At 41.7% G+C, this 16,556-nt stretch overlaps 1 protein-coding gene across 1 annotated transcript in view; it reads right to left on the reverse strand.

Moving 5' to 3' along the window:
• TNRC6C (trinucleotide repeat containing adaptor 6C) overlaps positions 1–16,297 on the reverse strand; it is a 123,775-nt gene extending 107,478 nt beyond the window's left edge. Inside the window, exon 1 of the mRNA XM_055089832.1 lies at positions 16,189–16,297. The gene's annotated coding sequence lies outside the window, so the exon portion shown is untranslated. The remainder of the gene's footprint in view (positions 1–16,188) is intronic.
• Positions 16,298–16,556: the final 259 nt, after the last annotated feature.

Genomic DNA, 16,556 nt, shown 5'->3' on the forward strand with positions numbered 1-16,556 from the left:
TCGCGGAGCGGCTGGGCCCGTGAGCCATGGCCGCTGAGCCTGCGCGTCCGGAGCCTGTGCTCCGCAACGGGAGAGTCCACAGCAGCGAGAGGCCCGCATAACGCAAAAAACAAAACAAAACTTTACTTGTGTGTGAAGTCCCCAAATCTCTTAACCACAATGCTTTTCTATATTTTCAAAAGAATAGATTTTAGCCCCAAAAGGAAAGGTTTGATTAAATAATATTTAAGAGATAATTACCTTCTTACAAGAATGACAAATATTTCAAAAACTGCTATGTGTAGCTTACCTTTATGGGCACAATTATAAGGAAGGAATCCCCATTCCCTCTACCATCGTTTTCCAGTGGTCATGTGGTTTTAAAATTTTGCTTCTCATCCCCTCCAGTGCACTGTCCCACCACTCCTACCAACATACCTCAAAGCTTAACCTCAACAGATATGCTCATTGCCTTGATTGTGGGGATTGTTTCAAAGGTATATAAAAATTTATTGAATGGTATACTTTAAATATGTGCAGTTTAGTATATGTGGGGAAAAAATACCTTAATAAAGATGCCCAAAAAATAACCTCAAGAGGGGTATTAAGGTATCTGAATCATTTGATATGTGCTACCACTTTCACTGCCTACAGGTGTTTGTACCCATTTTCACTGCCACATTTTCACTAGCACCATATGAGTGGAAGATTTTCTTTTCTCATTCTCCTTAGGATTATATTTAAGCTTTGCCAACTGAATATGTCAAAAAAATTTTCTGGTTTCTCTAATTTGCTTTTCTTTGACTACTGGCAAGATAAATTTTTTAAATGTTTGATTACTAGTCTGTTTTATAAATTATCTTTTTCTTTGCTCATTTACCTATGTCAAAAGACATAAAGCTAGTGGGGTTTTTTTGGCAAGACCTGGGTTTGAACCCAGGACTGTCTGATCTTACGCAAGTCATACCACCTCTTTGGATCTCAGTTTTCTCCTCTATAAACCCCAAAGATCTGCAAATTTTAAATAGCTTAAATTAGTTAAGACTCATTCTTGGAAATGCAGCAGATATACAAGATATAATGCTGGTCGCTAATCCATTAACACCTTGACTATAAAGAACATTAAATAGCAATGGTAATATACCCCCAAAATAAAACCAAAAAACCCCACAAAACACACAAAGAACAATTCTCATATTTTTAATAAAAAATAAGATGAAAATGTCTGATAATAAGTATATATATATTTTAACATGCATCAAAGCCTTAAGATAGCATTTTTCCTTCTTAAAAAAAAAAAGATGCACAGTAAATTTAGAGTTATACAGCCATAACCATAATCCAGTTTTCAAACAATTTCATTATCCACCAAAGATCCTTCATGCCAATCCCCATTCTCACTTTAGCCCCACACAACCACTAACACACTTTTGGATCCCACAGATTTGCCCTTTTTGGAAATATCACGTAAATGAAATTTGGCTGCTTTCAGTTGGTACGTTTTTGAGATTCATCCACACTGTAACATGTATCCCAACTTCAATCTTCGTACTGCTGAATAATATTCCATTGTATGGATATCCATATGGATAGCCACATTTCATTTACCAATTTACCAGTTGATGGTAGTTTGGATTACTTCCACTTATTAGCTATTATGAATAACTTTCAGGTTCATGTTTTTGTGTGAAGATATGCTTATACCTGTATTGGGCAGAAATGTAGGAAAGGAACTATTGGGTCACAGGCTAAATTTATGTTTAACTTTTTAAGAAATTGCCAAACTGTTTTCCAAAGCTGCTGCACCAAGCAATTCCCACCAGCAATGGATGAGGTTCCCTGTTTCTTCAAGTCATTGTTATTGCCTGTCCTTTTTTTTTTGGCGGTACGCGGGCCTCTCACTGCCGTGGCCTCTCCCGCTGCAGAGCACAGGCTCTGGACGCACAGGCTCAGCGGCCATGGCTCACAGGCCCAGCCGCTCCGTGGCATGTGGGATCTTCCCAGACCGGGGCACGAACCCATGTCCCCTGCATCGGCAGGCGGACTCTCAACCACTGCGCCACCAGGGAAGCCTTGCCAGTCCTTATGATTGCAGCCATTCTAGTAGATATGAAGTGGATATGGTTTTAATTTTCATTTCCTGAAATCTAATGATGTTGAGCATCTTATGTGCTCATTAGCTATCTGTATACCTTTTTTGGTGAATGTCTACTGAAATCCTTTGTCCATTTTTAACTGGGTATTTTGTCTTATTATTGTGTTACAAGAGTTGTTCTTTATATAATCTGAAACAAGTCCTTTATCAAATGTATGATTTGCAAATATTTTCCTCCAGTCTGTGGATTGTCTTTTCATGTTCTTAATGGTATCTTTTGAAGCACAATATTTTTAATTTTGATGAAGTCCACTTTATAAACTTTTTTCTTTTTGGATCATGCTTTTGGTGTTTTATCTATGAACTCTTTGTCTAACCAAAAGTCTTGAGGATTTTCTCCTGCACTTTTTCTAACAGTTTTATAGTTTCAGTTTTTACATTTAAGTCTATGATCCACTCTACGTTCATTTTTGCATATGGTGTGGTCTAAATCATCTTTTTTTTGTTTTTTGCATATGGACAGCCAACTGTCCTAGAACATTTATTCAAACGACTATTCTTTCTCCACTGAACTGCCTTGGCACCTTTGTCAAAAATCAGTTCACCATAAAGATAAAGGTTTATTTCTGAACACTCAATTTTGCTCCATTTGTCTGTATGTCTGTCCATGTGCCAGTACCACACTGTCTTAATTGCTTTAGCTTTATAGTATATTCTCTTTGTTTATTTGTTTTGGCCACACCACACCACACATGGGATCTTAGTTTCCAGACCAGGGATCAAATCCATGCCCCCTGCAGTGGAAGTGCCAAGTCTTAACCACTGGACCGCCAGGGAAGTCCCCCTATAGTATATTCTTAAATTGAAAATTTTAAGACCTTCCTTTGTTTTTTGCCAAAATGATTTTGGCTATTCTAAGTCTTTTGCATTCTCATGTAAATTTTAGAAGCAGCTTGTCAATTTCTGTAAAAAAGAAGCCTTCTGTGATTTTGATGGGAACGGCATTCAATTTATAGATCAATTTAGGGAGAACTGCTATATTAACATCATTGTGTCTTCCCATCCATGAACACAGACTGTTTCTCCAGTTATTTGGATCTTCTTTAATTTCTCTCAGCCATGTTTTGCAGTTTTCAGTGTCCAAGTCTTTCACTGCTTTTGTTAAATTTATTCTCAAGTATTTAATTCTTTTTGATGCCATAGTGAAATTGTTCTCTTAATTTAGTTTTCAAATTGCTTGCCAGTATACAGAAGTACAAATGATTGTCATATACTGATCTTGTATTCTGTGACCTTGCTGAACTTGTTTACTAGTTCTAGTAGCTGTGTGTGTGTGTGTGTGTGTGTAAGAATTACTTAGGGTTTTCTACATACAAAATCATGCCAAAGTTTTACTTCTTCCTTTCCAATAAATGCCTTTTTTTTTTTTAACCTGATTGCTCAGGCTAGAATCTCCAGTACAATGTTGAATAGAAGTGAGGAGAATGGACATTCTTGTCTTGTTCCCAGTTTTAGGGAGGAGGCATTTAGTTGCTCACCCTCAAATATGAGTTAACTCCTTGTGTTTTATATGTTTTTCCTATACACCCTTTATCAAGTTGAAGAAGTTCTCTTTACCTAATTTGCTGAGAGGTTTTTTTGTTTTTTTAAATCATGCATGGGAGCTGAATTTTGTCAAATGCTTTTTCAGCATCTATTGCGATGACCACGTGGTTTTGTCTTTGATTTTATCAATATGGTGTATGACATTAAGTGATTTTAGGATGTTAACCCAAACTTGCAGTCCTAGGATAAAACCCATTTGGTCATAATCCTTTTAATATGTTGCTGGACTTGGCTTCCTAATATTAGACTGAAGATTTTTGTGTTTACATTGATGAGAGATATTGGGCTGTAGTTTAATTTTTTTAATGATGTCTTTGGCTTTGTTATCATGGCAATACTGGCCTCAGAATCAGCTGGGAAGTGTTTCTTCCTCCTGTATTTTCTGGAAATGTTTGTGAAGGCTTTGTATTAGTTCTTTTTATGTCTGACAGAATTTATCAGTGAAGCCAAGATGACCTGGGCTCTTCTTTGTGGCAAACTGTTAATTACTATTTCAGTTTCTTTACTTGTTAGATGTCCATTCAGACTTTTCATTCTTGAGTCAGTTTTGGTAATTTGTCTATTTCTAGAATTTTGTCCATTTCATCTAGGGTGTCTAATTTGTCTGCACAAAGTTATTCAGAGTATCTACTTAATTTCTGTAAGATCAGTTCTCAAGTCCCCTCTTCACTCTTGATTTTGGTACTTTGTATCTTCTCTCTTTTTCTTGGTCAATCTAGCTTCAGGTTTCTCAATTTAGTTGATATTTTCAATTAACCAGGTTTTGGTTTTACTGATCTTTTCTACTGTTTTCTATTTCTACTTCATTGACTTCACTCTAATCTTTATTTCCTTCTTTTTGCTCGCTATGGGTTTAGTTTGTTCTTCAGTTCCTGGAATCATAAGGTAGAAACTTAAATTGTTGCTTTGAGATCTTTCTCTTTTTCTTTTTCTTTTTTTTTTTCTTTGCGGTACGCGGGCCTCTCACTGCTGTGGCCTCTCCCCGCAGAGTGAAGGCTCCGGACGTGCAGGCTCAGCAGCCATGGCTCACGGGCCCAGCCGCTCCGCAGCACGTGGGATCCTCCCGGACTGGGGCACGAACCCGTGTCCCCTGCATCAGCAGGCAGACTCTCAACCACTGCGCCACCAGGGAAGCCCCTTTCTTTTTCTAATATAGACATTTACAGCTATAAATTTCCCTCTTAGTACAGCTTAGCTGCATCACATGAATTTTGATATGTTGTGTTTTCTTTTTTAAATTCAGTTCAAAGTATTTTCTGACGTTCCCTTGTGATCTCTTCTTTGACCCATGGACTACTTGGAAATCACTTGTTTAATGTCTTATGTACTGTACATGGAAAGAAAGAGGGGCCCAAGGAGGACTCCAAAGTTTGAGCCTGGAGCAACTAGAAGGATGTAAGCGCTCTCGAGTAAGACAGGGAGGAGTACAGGCAGAGTGGATGCGGGGGCAAGAGCAGGAGTCAGGTCCTGACCCTGTGGGGTGGAAATGCTCACTAAACAGTCATGTGGAGATGTGGAGAAGGCAACTAGCTATGCAAATACCGAGTCTTGGGAGCAGCCCAGGCTGGCAAAACAAAATGTAGGAGTCTTCTGGGTATGTATGGTATTTAAAGTCACAGGACTGAATAAGGTCACCAAAGGCGTAAGTGTAGACAGAAAAGAGAAAGTTTACACAGTGAACTTAGAGACGGTTTCAGGAAAGAGACTGGTGTTCTGTTAGGTATGTTAGGACATTTACAATTTGATCTGGCAAGGACAGAAGCCAATTCAAGCCCTCTATAAAGCCATGGGTGTGAAACAAATGTCATCACATGATAACATGTCAAACCTGTGACTAATGGTGGCATTAATGATAACAAGATAATGATATCAAGAGACCCAGGTCTCCAGATAAATAGACATTTTACAATATAGATTTATTAATGCCAGGCTTACTGCACATATATTTACTAAAATTATAATATCCTTAAATTATCCATGTTACTAAAACAAGATCCTCACCCCCACACACCTGTGTTTTTCTTTACCCATATGCCTCTCTACCATTCTCCGTCATTCAATAGGTATCTCTTCTGACAACTGTGACATGAAAGTAAACAAGCAAAACCATTATCCCTCCAACCAGAGAGCCAAAGGAAGAAACAAAAGAGAATATGCTTATTCCAAAGCAGGTATCTTAATCTCTTCACCTTGTTACGGTTTACAATACTCCATTCCTTCAAACTCTCTGTGTTGAAGAACTGGAAGAAAGACACAATACAGAAGAAAAATGGGTCAAGTGAGGAAATTGCTTTCCAACTGAAATGTGAGATTGAACAGGAAGTAGTAGGAAGTAATTGAATTAGACAGAAGACAGACAGTTATCATATACTACTCATATATATCAAAGGCAGCTTACTTCTAGCTTATCCCATTAATAACTAAAGCATCCTAGTGTCAAGATGACACAGATTTTTATAAAAATGCCTTACTTTTTATAATTTGAATCAAAACTAGAATCCCTTTAAACAGGCTTAAAATTTTCAGTAATGTTAAATTTCAAACAATGTTTTAAGGAAAACCTGCTGCTACGGCAGAAAAAAAAGTAATCCATAAGATTTCTGGAGATCTATGTTCGTCTCACAGACACGCTCCTGCCTCAGCTGCATTCTAGATGCCAGAGTTAGAAATCAGGGAGAAAAAAGAATTCACTATCAGGTTTTTCCAAGAGAAATAACGTTTCTTATACACACATCAAAGTTAGTTTTCTTTCAATGTACTTTTAGAGCCCAAAATGATACTATTGATATTGGGGCTATGAACCCATTAGACACAGGTAATTTATGTTAACATCTGATAAATTTTTAAAATTAAAAGAAGCCAAATGCCACACATCAAATTTGGGGCCCTAAGCCATGCTGTGCAGCATGCGGGATCTTAGTTCCCCAACCAGGGATGGAACCCGTGCCCCCTGCAGTGGAAGTGAGGAATCCTAACCACTGGACTGCCAGGGAAGTCCTGATCTCCTAGATCTTTAATGGTAATAAAAATCACTCTGTCCATCTGAATGAGAGGGAACAACTGAACAGCCAGGAGCACAGTCCCAGCAATCAGGGAGCCCTGACCTCTCTGAAGTGCCCTGGTTTCCACATCTGTTGATGAGAATAAAGTAGGTAATGTATTAAGTGCCCTGTACTTGGTACACGACAAGCACTCAAAAAACTATAGCTATTATGAAGTTTGGAATCCTTTCTCCAGTTGTGATTTTATATCTTCAGAGCAAATAGGCTTAGCAAAACAACAATACCTCGAAATGAAAGAAAGCACACTGTTCATCCTACTGCCTCAAGATGAGCCTTTACTCCCGTCTCTGAAGTGCAAAGTTTCAGGAGAGAAAATATTTTTTAAAAAACCCTGAAAACATGAAAAGAGCAAATGAAAAAAGCGGAGGGGGAGGGTTACAGGAAAAACAAATAAAAGGCAAGAAAAACCTTTGAGTAAAATCCTAAAGGCTGAACCCTGAAATCAATGTCCACTAATTTGAGATTTAGTTGGAAGACCACAAGCTAGAGAGAAAACCCCATTTTCTTAGGCCATGGGATCTACATAATCAAAATTCTGCCATCAAAGGCTAAATAGGCATATGTGTAAACTAATTAACCACATTTAATAACTGTGCTAAAAGAGTACTTAAATTATAGTTAACATAAATTGATTTTAAGAAAAAGAATTTTGACAACATCCTTTTAAAATTCGATCTGATTTCCAGAGTCCCCCTCGAAGAGGACAGAAAAATACATTTACTATATGCTGACCAGAGACACTGTGGATTGGCCAGAATGATCCTATTGGTTATAACACTCATTTTTCCAATGGCTAGTATCTAATGATAGTCACCTTATCTGTGAAAGGCAAACCAGGAATTATACCTAAAGTTCAAACGTCCTTAAGAAACGTCACATATTACTTCTTTACAATTTGGTTGGTGGCACTTACTGGCAATGCCCAGAGGCCTGAAAAGAGAACTGCCCATTCCTACAGGTACCCACAGAAAACACGGTGCAAGGCATTCCACCGAGGACTGTTAAGATGGACTCATCGCATGACTCTCCTCACACCTGCAGGTGCATCCGTGCTCCCATGCTGAGCTGACTAGTTGAAAATATGATGGGTCACTATCCTAAAAAGACTAAAAAAAAAAAAAAAAAAAAAAAAAAAAAGGCAGAGGAAAAGTAGTCATTATCAATCTCTTCCCTTCCCCCTATGATCATCTGTGGAAGCCACATATCTGAAGAAACAGATGACTCAAAATTGAAATTTTTTAACCTTAGTATCCACAAAATACTGTAGATATTACAAAGACAAAAACGTTATTATCCCTGCTATCGAGGAACTCAAAACCTAATAAAGAAATGATGGTGATAATTAAGGCTTTTTTGCAAAGCACTCATCTGTAAGTGGCTATGCTGGGGTTTAGAGTCCAAAATGAACAGGGAGGATAAATAGTGCTCATCAATTAAATACAAAACCATAATACATACAAAGGTACAACAGTGGCTAAAGTTCTTATTCATCACCTGAGTGTGGTAAATAAATAATATTTTTGTCTGTTTTAAAGCTTCCCCACCCCATTCTAGAGGAGTAAAAAAAGAAAATAGTCTATTTTGTTGCTTTAATTTTTTTCTTTGTTAATAAAGAACATATTATCACTTCTAGTAAATTCACCTAACTTAAAAAGTTCTAGTAACTTCAACACAGCCACCGTGAACGCTGGTATACTACTTACATTATAATCTGATCTCATATTTTCTGGAAATACTTAAGATTTGTTTTCTCCCTTTCTTTTGTCAATATTCCATATCCGTAAAGTTTACAATATTATCTGGGACTGTTATATAAAGTCTGAGTTAAGATTTTTTTTTTTTTTTTACAGGGATGGTACTAAGAAAATTCAATTTCATTGAGAGTACTCACCATAATTAACAGCAGAACCCTATTATTACATGGCTCATTACATACTGGGATTTATGCTTGTGAGTCAAATCTCCACCCCAGAACCTCAAACAATAAACTCTCCTAAAACTGCTATATTATGTGCCATCTTTCCCCGATCAGTGTTTTAAAAGGACTCACTTATAGGGGCTTCCCTGGTGGCGCAGTGGTTGCGCGTCCGCCTGCCGGTGCAGGGGAACCGGGTTCGCGCCCCGGTCTGGGAGGATCTCGCGTGCCGCGGAGCGGCTGGGCCCGTGAGCCATGGCCGCTGAGCCTGCGCGTCCGGAGCCTGTGCTCCGCAGCGGGAGAGGCCACGGCAGCTTGTTTAAGCCCGCCATTTTGTCCACGGCAGAGGGAGGCCCCCACACCACAAAAAAAAAAAAAAAAAAAAAAAAAAAAGGACTCACTTTTGTATTCAATCAAACAGTTTAACATCAGCTTCTTTATTTACTTAATTTAAAGCCTCTCTGGAACATCCCAGAAAGAGCAGCGAGCACGGTGTGTCTGACCTCTTAGAATTCTTTCTTTCCAACAGCCCACACCAATCATTCGGTATTGTTTTGTCCTGCTGATTTTTCCTAACACCGTTTCAGTGTGCCCCTACCATTATGCTTGTCCAAGCTCGCATCGCCTGACACAGACAACCACAACAGCCATGGTTTTCACGAGTCCGATCTCCCCTCCAACCATCCACCGTGTATCAGCTCCATGCAAGTTTCTAATCTACCACTTGGTTCAATGTCATGCCCATCAACAACCATCAAACGTTCCTAACCAGCCAAAGAATGGAGATTCTACCCATATAGCCCCTTCTAAACCTTACTGCCAACAAGAAAACTCCACTTACAGCTAGGTCTCGGTGTTCACTTGTTCAATAAAAATACTGAGTTCCAGCTGCTATGGTTAGGTACTTGCCAAAATGTTCCCCAAACATGGCCTGCCCATTCGTCTCCTTGTTGAATATCCCTTCCATCCAGCCAAATGCTATCTATCAATCTTCCAGGGCCCATTTCAAGTGAAGTTCTGCCTGACCACTGTGACCCATGGGTGCCCTCCCTCTTTCGAATGACTGGGCACTCTCTTTTCACATTCCCAAGTCTGTTCCACTGAACTACACTACAAGGTAGTACCGAAGGGAAAACAATGTTTGGTGGTCACCTAAGTCTGGGAAAGGCTGACTGGGCTAACGAAGGTAAACGTTTCTCCTGCTGCTGGACTTCTCTAAGCATCCCACGCGCTAACATGCAGCTTCAAGAGGGGAGATGCGGAACACGGCTGTATAATTATATATACCAACGTGGATTGCTGTGAACTTAAGGAAGCTTCACGACGTTTAATTGGTATCTCGGTTTTTTGCTTTGTTTGTTTTTACTTGTTTGGTGCCTGTCTCCCTCACTAAGGACACCTCATGGAGGGCAGGGAGAGGTCAATCTTCACTGTGCCCACTGAACAGAGAAGGTATTAAATTTTTGTAGAGTAGAGGAAGGAATGACATGACCAGGCTTGGGCTTTAGAAAGTGGCTCAGACTCTGGCATCAGAGGACCTAGACACGTTATTAAGGCTCTAACTTCGGGCAAACTATTCAACTTCCATCAGCCTCAGCTTCCCAATCTAGAAAATGAACACAATATACTACCTACCTTACAAGCTGCTGCTGAGGAATGGAAAACTTACATAAAGTGCATCGGTGGGACACAGACCAGAGGAAGAGAGACTAATTAAAAACTTATTCAAATAATCCAAGCTATTTATCCATGTGTGAGGGCTCTGAAGTGGACTGAGTGTAAATTCTGGCTTCACTTCCTACAAGCTGTAGGATCTTTTATTTCCTTCTCTGTCCTCCCTCTCCTCCTCTGTAAAATAGAATTAAAGCAACCATTTTCTGGGCGTGTTGGAGGATTAAGTAAGATAGTAACACTCACGTCCTTGGCACACTATCACATAGTAGATGCTCAAATGTTAGCTGTACCTATTTGAAGATTATTTTTAAACTGAGATCTGGCGACCTGAGAGGATGCTTCCTAACCCCCGCAACACGCACACACAATTCTCCACGGTCCTCAGTGACTCAAATGTACTTGCTTCCACACAGCCAACACCTGCTTCCCTCACCTACCCCCAAAACCTCATTTAAAACATCAGCCTCCTGAAGAATAAAGCCTATTGCTGTAAATTCCCTTCCTACACACTTTCCCCTACCTCTGTGCATTTCATGTATAGTGTGTGAAAACATAATGCAATCAAAGGAGTAATTCTACCCCGTCCCCCCCCATTCCTGATGTTAACATCTTTTCACAGCCGCAATGGTTGGGAAGGTGATAAATTTTGCCTCTGCTGCCATTTCCCAGCTTCAGACCTTAACTTTAATTCCTTGTTGCTACCTTAAATTATTCGTTTATTAAAAGAAAAATTAAAAACAAATTATCTTTGGTAATAAAAAATGCCTTTGCCAGACTCAACCCAAGCAACTGATTTTAGTTGTGAGAAATCTTATCCTTAATAAGCTAGACTATACACATAAAATGAATCTGGCAAAACACATACGCCCAATAACCACCTCGGCACTAACCACGTTTGGCACTAGCCAGCCTGTGTGTTAGTAAAAGATTCAGCCCCAGACAGGGGTTATCCGCTGCGGAGAATAATTTGACTTGATATCGTAGGTTCGCACTTCAGGCCTTCAGAGGAAGGGCATTATGAAATAGAACACTGTAATAATTTCTAAAACATTCTAAAGAAGGAAAACAGAGAAGGTTGAAGAAGAAGAAGATTGAAGAAAAAAAGCTGTTCAGGTGTTTGTATTGTAGAGGATCACAGGGGATCATCTGGATTTATACAAGTAGATGGGTGTTCACAGAAAATGCTGTAACCTTATAACAAAGATGAGCTGACATGTCTGCACACTCTTCCATTTTCATATTTTTGTACAAAAATTTTTTTAAAATTTTGTGTCAAAAAAGGTTTATGGGAAAAAAAAAAAAGCTTTATGAGGAAGTAGAGTGGGATCCAAGCCACATGGGGCCTATCTAGCCCATAGGTTCTCTTCTCTGGAGGACAGACTCCACAGGACTCTCTCCTTTGGGCCCTGTACACAGGGCCCAGTGGCCAGGTGATGTGTCTTCGGGCCGGTCATTCCCCAACAGGATAGAAGCATTGCAACAAAGAGACACACAAGGAGAGGGAGACCCTGAGACAGACAACTCGCTGCTCCTCATTTCCCACAGCAAATATTGAAACCCACTGGCCTAGAAGAGACATATTTCAGAAGCTGTATTCTTGCCTACCCTTAACCATTACTACATCTTAGAAAACCAAAGTCCCAATGCGGAGCTGGAACTCAGAGAGCCACACAGCATACTTAGAGTTCAAAATAGCAGTGAACGCTGCTTTCCCAAGGCCATTCCTTCTGTTGTGGTTTGCAGCCATGGAGGGCTCAGGAGGGTGCGAACAACTATCTGTGCTACAGCAGGGATGTTTTATGGCTGGCTGCCCAGATTGTCTAGCTCTGCACACAGCTCTATAGTCTTTGAGGGCTACAGAGGAAGAATGCATTCTTAACAAACAGCTCTCCATCCCTGCAATAGCTTCTTCATTCTCTGAAAGCATGTGTGGCCAAGAAAAGAATTCATTTTTAGTAAAACTCCAAAAATAGCACAAAGGGTATGAATTTTCACCACGTTTTAACACGCAAACCCTTGTCACATTCCAGTTGGAGAATTGAAAAATCACTATTTTACTTTTCATTAAATAAGTTACAGTTCAAATACATAATTTGCACAAGAGAAAAGTTACAGGATTATTTTAATCAAGTTATTCAAACAAGTTCACTGGGCAAGGAGTACACATTTTTTGGTTTCAATGTCACACATACATTCTCTACATAAGCTTGTATAGTTATTTCTGACATCAAGGAACCTTTATATTTTTAATTTTTAAGTAATTATATTCCTGAAGAGTTGTGTATAAGCTGAATGTTTATGACTGAAAACATCTTAAAGCTTATTGTATATTATTTTGCAAAGTAAACAATGTTCTCCTCATGAACGCACAATTATTTAAAAGCTAATTTGATCTATTCAATACTCTGTAATGACCTATATGGGAAAAGAATCTAAGACTGGAGATACATATATAGATATGAATATATACACACACACATACACATACACGTATATACGTATATATAACTGATTCACTTTGCTGTGCAGCAGAAACTAACACAACATTGTAAATCAAGTATACTCCAATAAAAATTTTAAAAATAATAAAAGCTAATTTGTTAAAATGTAGATAGTCATGTCAGACTGGCTTAAAGAAAGAAAATCTGTAAAATGTCCTAAAAAAAAAAAAAAAGGCCAGTTCTCACTTGATATTCTGCTCCCTCTACTTAAATCTATGACATCTTCCAACAAAATTATTAAGACGTTAACTGTCTTAATTAAGCAAATAAAATCCAGTCACCTTCACCGTGAAGCCAGTTATCATACAAAATAGACCACGACACCAATACTCTTTGAAAAGATTTCCTTACAGCTCATCTAATAAATAAATAAATAAATAAATAAAACATCAGAAGAGCCTCTGAAATAAAGCTGGAATAAAAGGTAAAAACCCACCTGACTGTCTCAAAATCAGGAGTAAGAAGCCAAAACAGTTTTAATCACAGAAAAAGAAAAGCAAAACAAACAAGCAAACAAACAAAAACAAAGTTACCGGTTCTTCCCCACTTACAACTTCCCAGGCGCTGCCTCCCCAGGGCTCCACCTCCTGCTCCCTCAGCCTACCCTCGTTCCAAGGCTTTCTAGAAATCTGTCCCTTGTCACCTCTCCATTTCTCACGCTCTCCACACAGGCTTCAGTTGCTCTAAGTAATCTTTGCTTGCTCCATCCCCAAATCTTAACTAACTCATATGCTATTCTGATATGTGGAATAGCCTCAGACTTCACAGCCAATCTATTTTCTTTCTTACAAAATCTTCTCAGATGTCACCTTTACACAATAAACCCTGACTGAGAGGTCCATATCATGGAAAACATAAGCATGCAATCTCATGGATCTAATTCCTACTGGGGAAGGCCAAAAATACCCCCCATAAAAGAGTCTTTAAAATGACTCTAAGCCTTAAAATGTTAAGTTGTTAAAGAAGTTATATGATGTCCAAGACACTCTATGTGCTCGAATCAAATAAGAGAGAAACAGACTAACTTTCACTAGTACTCTCTCTTTTTTTAAGTTTAAAATTAGCATCACTTTCTTGAGTCAAGCAATTGTAAGTTTACATTCAGGACCTTATCACCCCCACTTGGAGTTTGGGAAGTAATGGAAACAACCCATTCTCAGCCAGTACTGTAGGAATTTTATCTTCCATTTCTTTCCAACTGAAAGCTCTCTTCACTAAGGAAAAAGGCTGCCGCCTTCCCAGCCCTGACCTCCTCCTCCTCCAGCTTGGTTTTGGAAGTGAGCCAGATGACAGCATTTGGAAAAGCACAAATTTATCTCCGTAGAGCCGGCTGTTTAACAGAAAGGTGGTGGTGGTGAGAAATACTGTAATTTAAAGTTTCCTATATTCCCCCCATGGTTTAGTTATATTTAATCATTGAGAGTCAAATGAAACAATTTGCTCCACTTTCCCTCAGAATCGGCACTCTAAGGCAACTATTTGTTCCAAAATTCCTGAGCCAACTAAGTATAAACATAAACCTGTTACAAAATAATCTTTGTCAAAGTGTTAAAACATATGCCACTTGAAAACGAACAACACACACTGTAAGGAGGAAACCCTGCAATCAACTTTGACGCGCACCCCGGGTTACTACTAAAATACCTAAACGCCAGAATCCAAAATGAAGCAGTCAGGATTAAGTCTTATGACAGCCTCAGTGTCAACTTTATTTAATTTCATACCTTAATAGTAAATCAGAGGTACCAGACAGTAAGTTCTTTGATTTGGACAAGAAGTATGAAAGACCTAGAACAAAGTAACAACTATTCAGACGATTATCATCTGTGAACACCAATAATCAAATTAATTCGGATAATACAAATGGGTTAGTCATTTTGAAAACCTCATTTTGCATCATTTCCCCCAACAAAGCATCCTAGGAGTGCCACACTGGAAGGTGTTCAAAGACCTTCACCACCTTCCGTGGTTCTGGAATAATGTAAATTTCTTCAAGGTGCCCTCTGCCAACCAAGTTCATCTGGCCTGGGGCTAAGTTTCATCCTTTATTCCTTCATGTAGTATTGAAGGAAGTCTGGAATCTATGCGCAGGATTGTCGCAGCCCCTACACATTTCAAACTGGCCGCCACTGTCTTCGAAGATCACTCAAGCCACATTTCCAGTGCCCCAACTCATCCCCATAGTTACTCAATTCTAAATGTAGGAAATAACTTGCATAAAATAAGCCTCCTGCGGGGTCAAATTACGTTCAGAGACGTAGCAGCCTCTACACAGTGATCATCAAGCTGACCACCTACACCGCAGCACATCCACGTGAACACCGGATACTGGAGAAAACCCGAACCTCAGCAACACAATGGATTAAACCAGCCAGACGCCTCCAACTTGCAACTCCTTAAAGACGCTTAAGTTGGACATCTACAGAGCACCATTTTGAGTTCAGAATCCGCAGTTCATGCCTAGACATAACCGAGCAGACCACTCAAATGGAGGTTCAATCTGACAGAGGCAAAGGTTCGAGACAGTTGCACTCATTTTGCACAGAATCCCCGAGGCTGTCGAGCGTCTTACACCGCAAGAGGTGCAGCCAGGATCTGCGGCTCCTCCTCCCCCGCCCCGCGACGTGGAGGCAGCAATCCTGCATCTTCCGTGAGATTCCCAAAGCTGCGTGTAACCTGCAAGCGAAAGCTTCTCCACCGAGTTAACGCGCAGGGAACCCCTGTATCCGCATCTACACATTTAATAGGCACGAATCTATTAATGAATCTCATCCACCAGGCAAAGGTGCAGACGAGGCGTCGCTCGAGCGGGGGTAGCCCCGAGGCGCTCGGGTTCCGCGCTCCGAGAGCGGGGCAACTGCGGGTCGGCTCCCGTCCCCCGTGCGCATCGCCCTGCAGCCTGCAGCGCGGCGAGCAGCCCACCTGATTCCAGACCCGTGGGAGGCCGAGGGGCTCCTCCACGCTCGCCTAGGCACGCCCGCGCCTGCTCTCACCCAAACAACGGCGCGGGAGGCCCCACACCGAAGACGCTTGGGTTCATGCATGCCATCAGAAATGCAAAGCCCGCGGGTGACTGCTCAGGGGAGCCAATTCCACCAACCGCATCGTTTCCAGACACCACACACGCAACCGCCGTGTGGCCGCGCCGACCGTGCCGATCGCGCAGGGCACCGCGAGCCTCTCTCCCCGCGCGCGCCCGCACCCGGCCCCGCGCAGCCGGCAGCTCCTCCCGCCGCCCTGCGCCGCTCACCCTTCCCGCCGGGACCCGCGACCCCTCGCGCTCCGGGCCCGGCCGAACAAAGGCGACGCCAACAGCTCCGCCGACTGCGGCGGCTCGGAGGCCCGGCCCGCGCTCACCTGGGATCCGTCCCCGGCGGCGGCGGCGGCTCCTCGGCGGGGCTCCGGCGGCGCGGCCCTGGCGGCGGCGGCAAAAACCACTCCAGCAGCCGCCCCGGGGCCTGCGGGGCGCTCGGGCGGCGGGGGCCCGCTCAGCGCCGGCGCCGCGGGCTCAGGTCCCGGCGCGAGCAGCGGCGGCGGCGGCGCGGGCGGGTGGGCGGCGACGCGTCCCAGCGGGTCCAGGTCCGGCCCCGGCGACGCCGCGACGCGCCCTCCTCCTCGCACCAGCGGGCTGGACGGCAGCTCCGGCGCGGCCCGGGATCCGAGGCGGCGGCGGCTGCGCTCGGCGCTCTGCTTTCGGCCGGCTCCGCTCCCTCCGCCTCCGGCTC

This window comes from Physeter macrocephalus, chromosome 14 (genome assembly GCF_002837175.3).
Source record: "Physeter macrocephalus isolate SW-GA chromosome 14, ASM283717v5, whole genome shotgun sequence".
NCBI lineage: Eukaryota > Metazoa > Chordata > Mammalia > Artiodactyla > Physeteridae > Physeter > Physeter macrocephalus.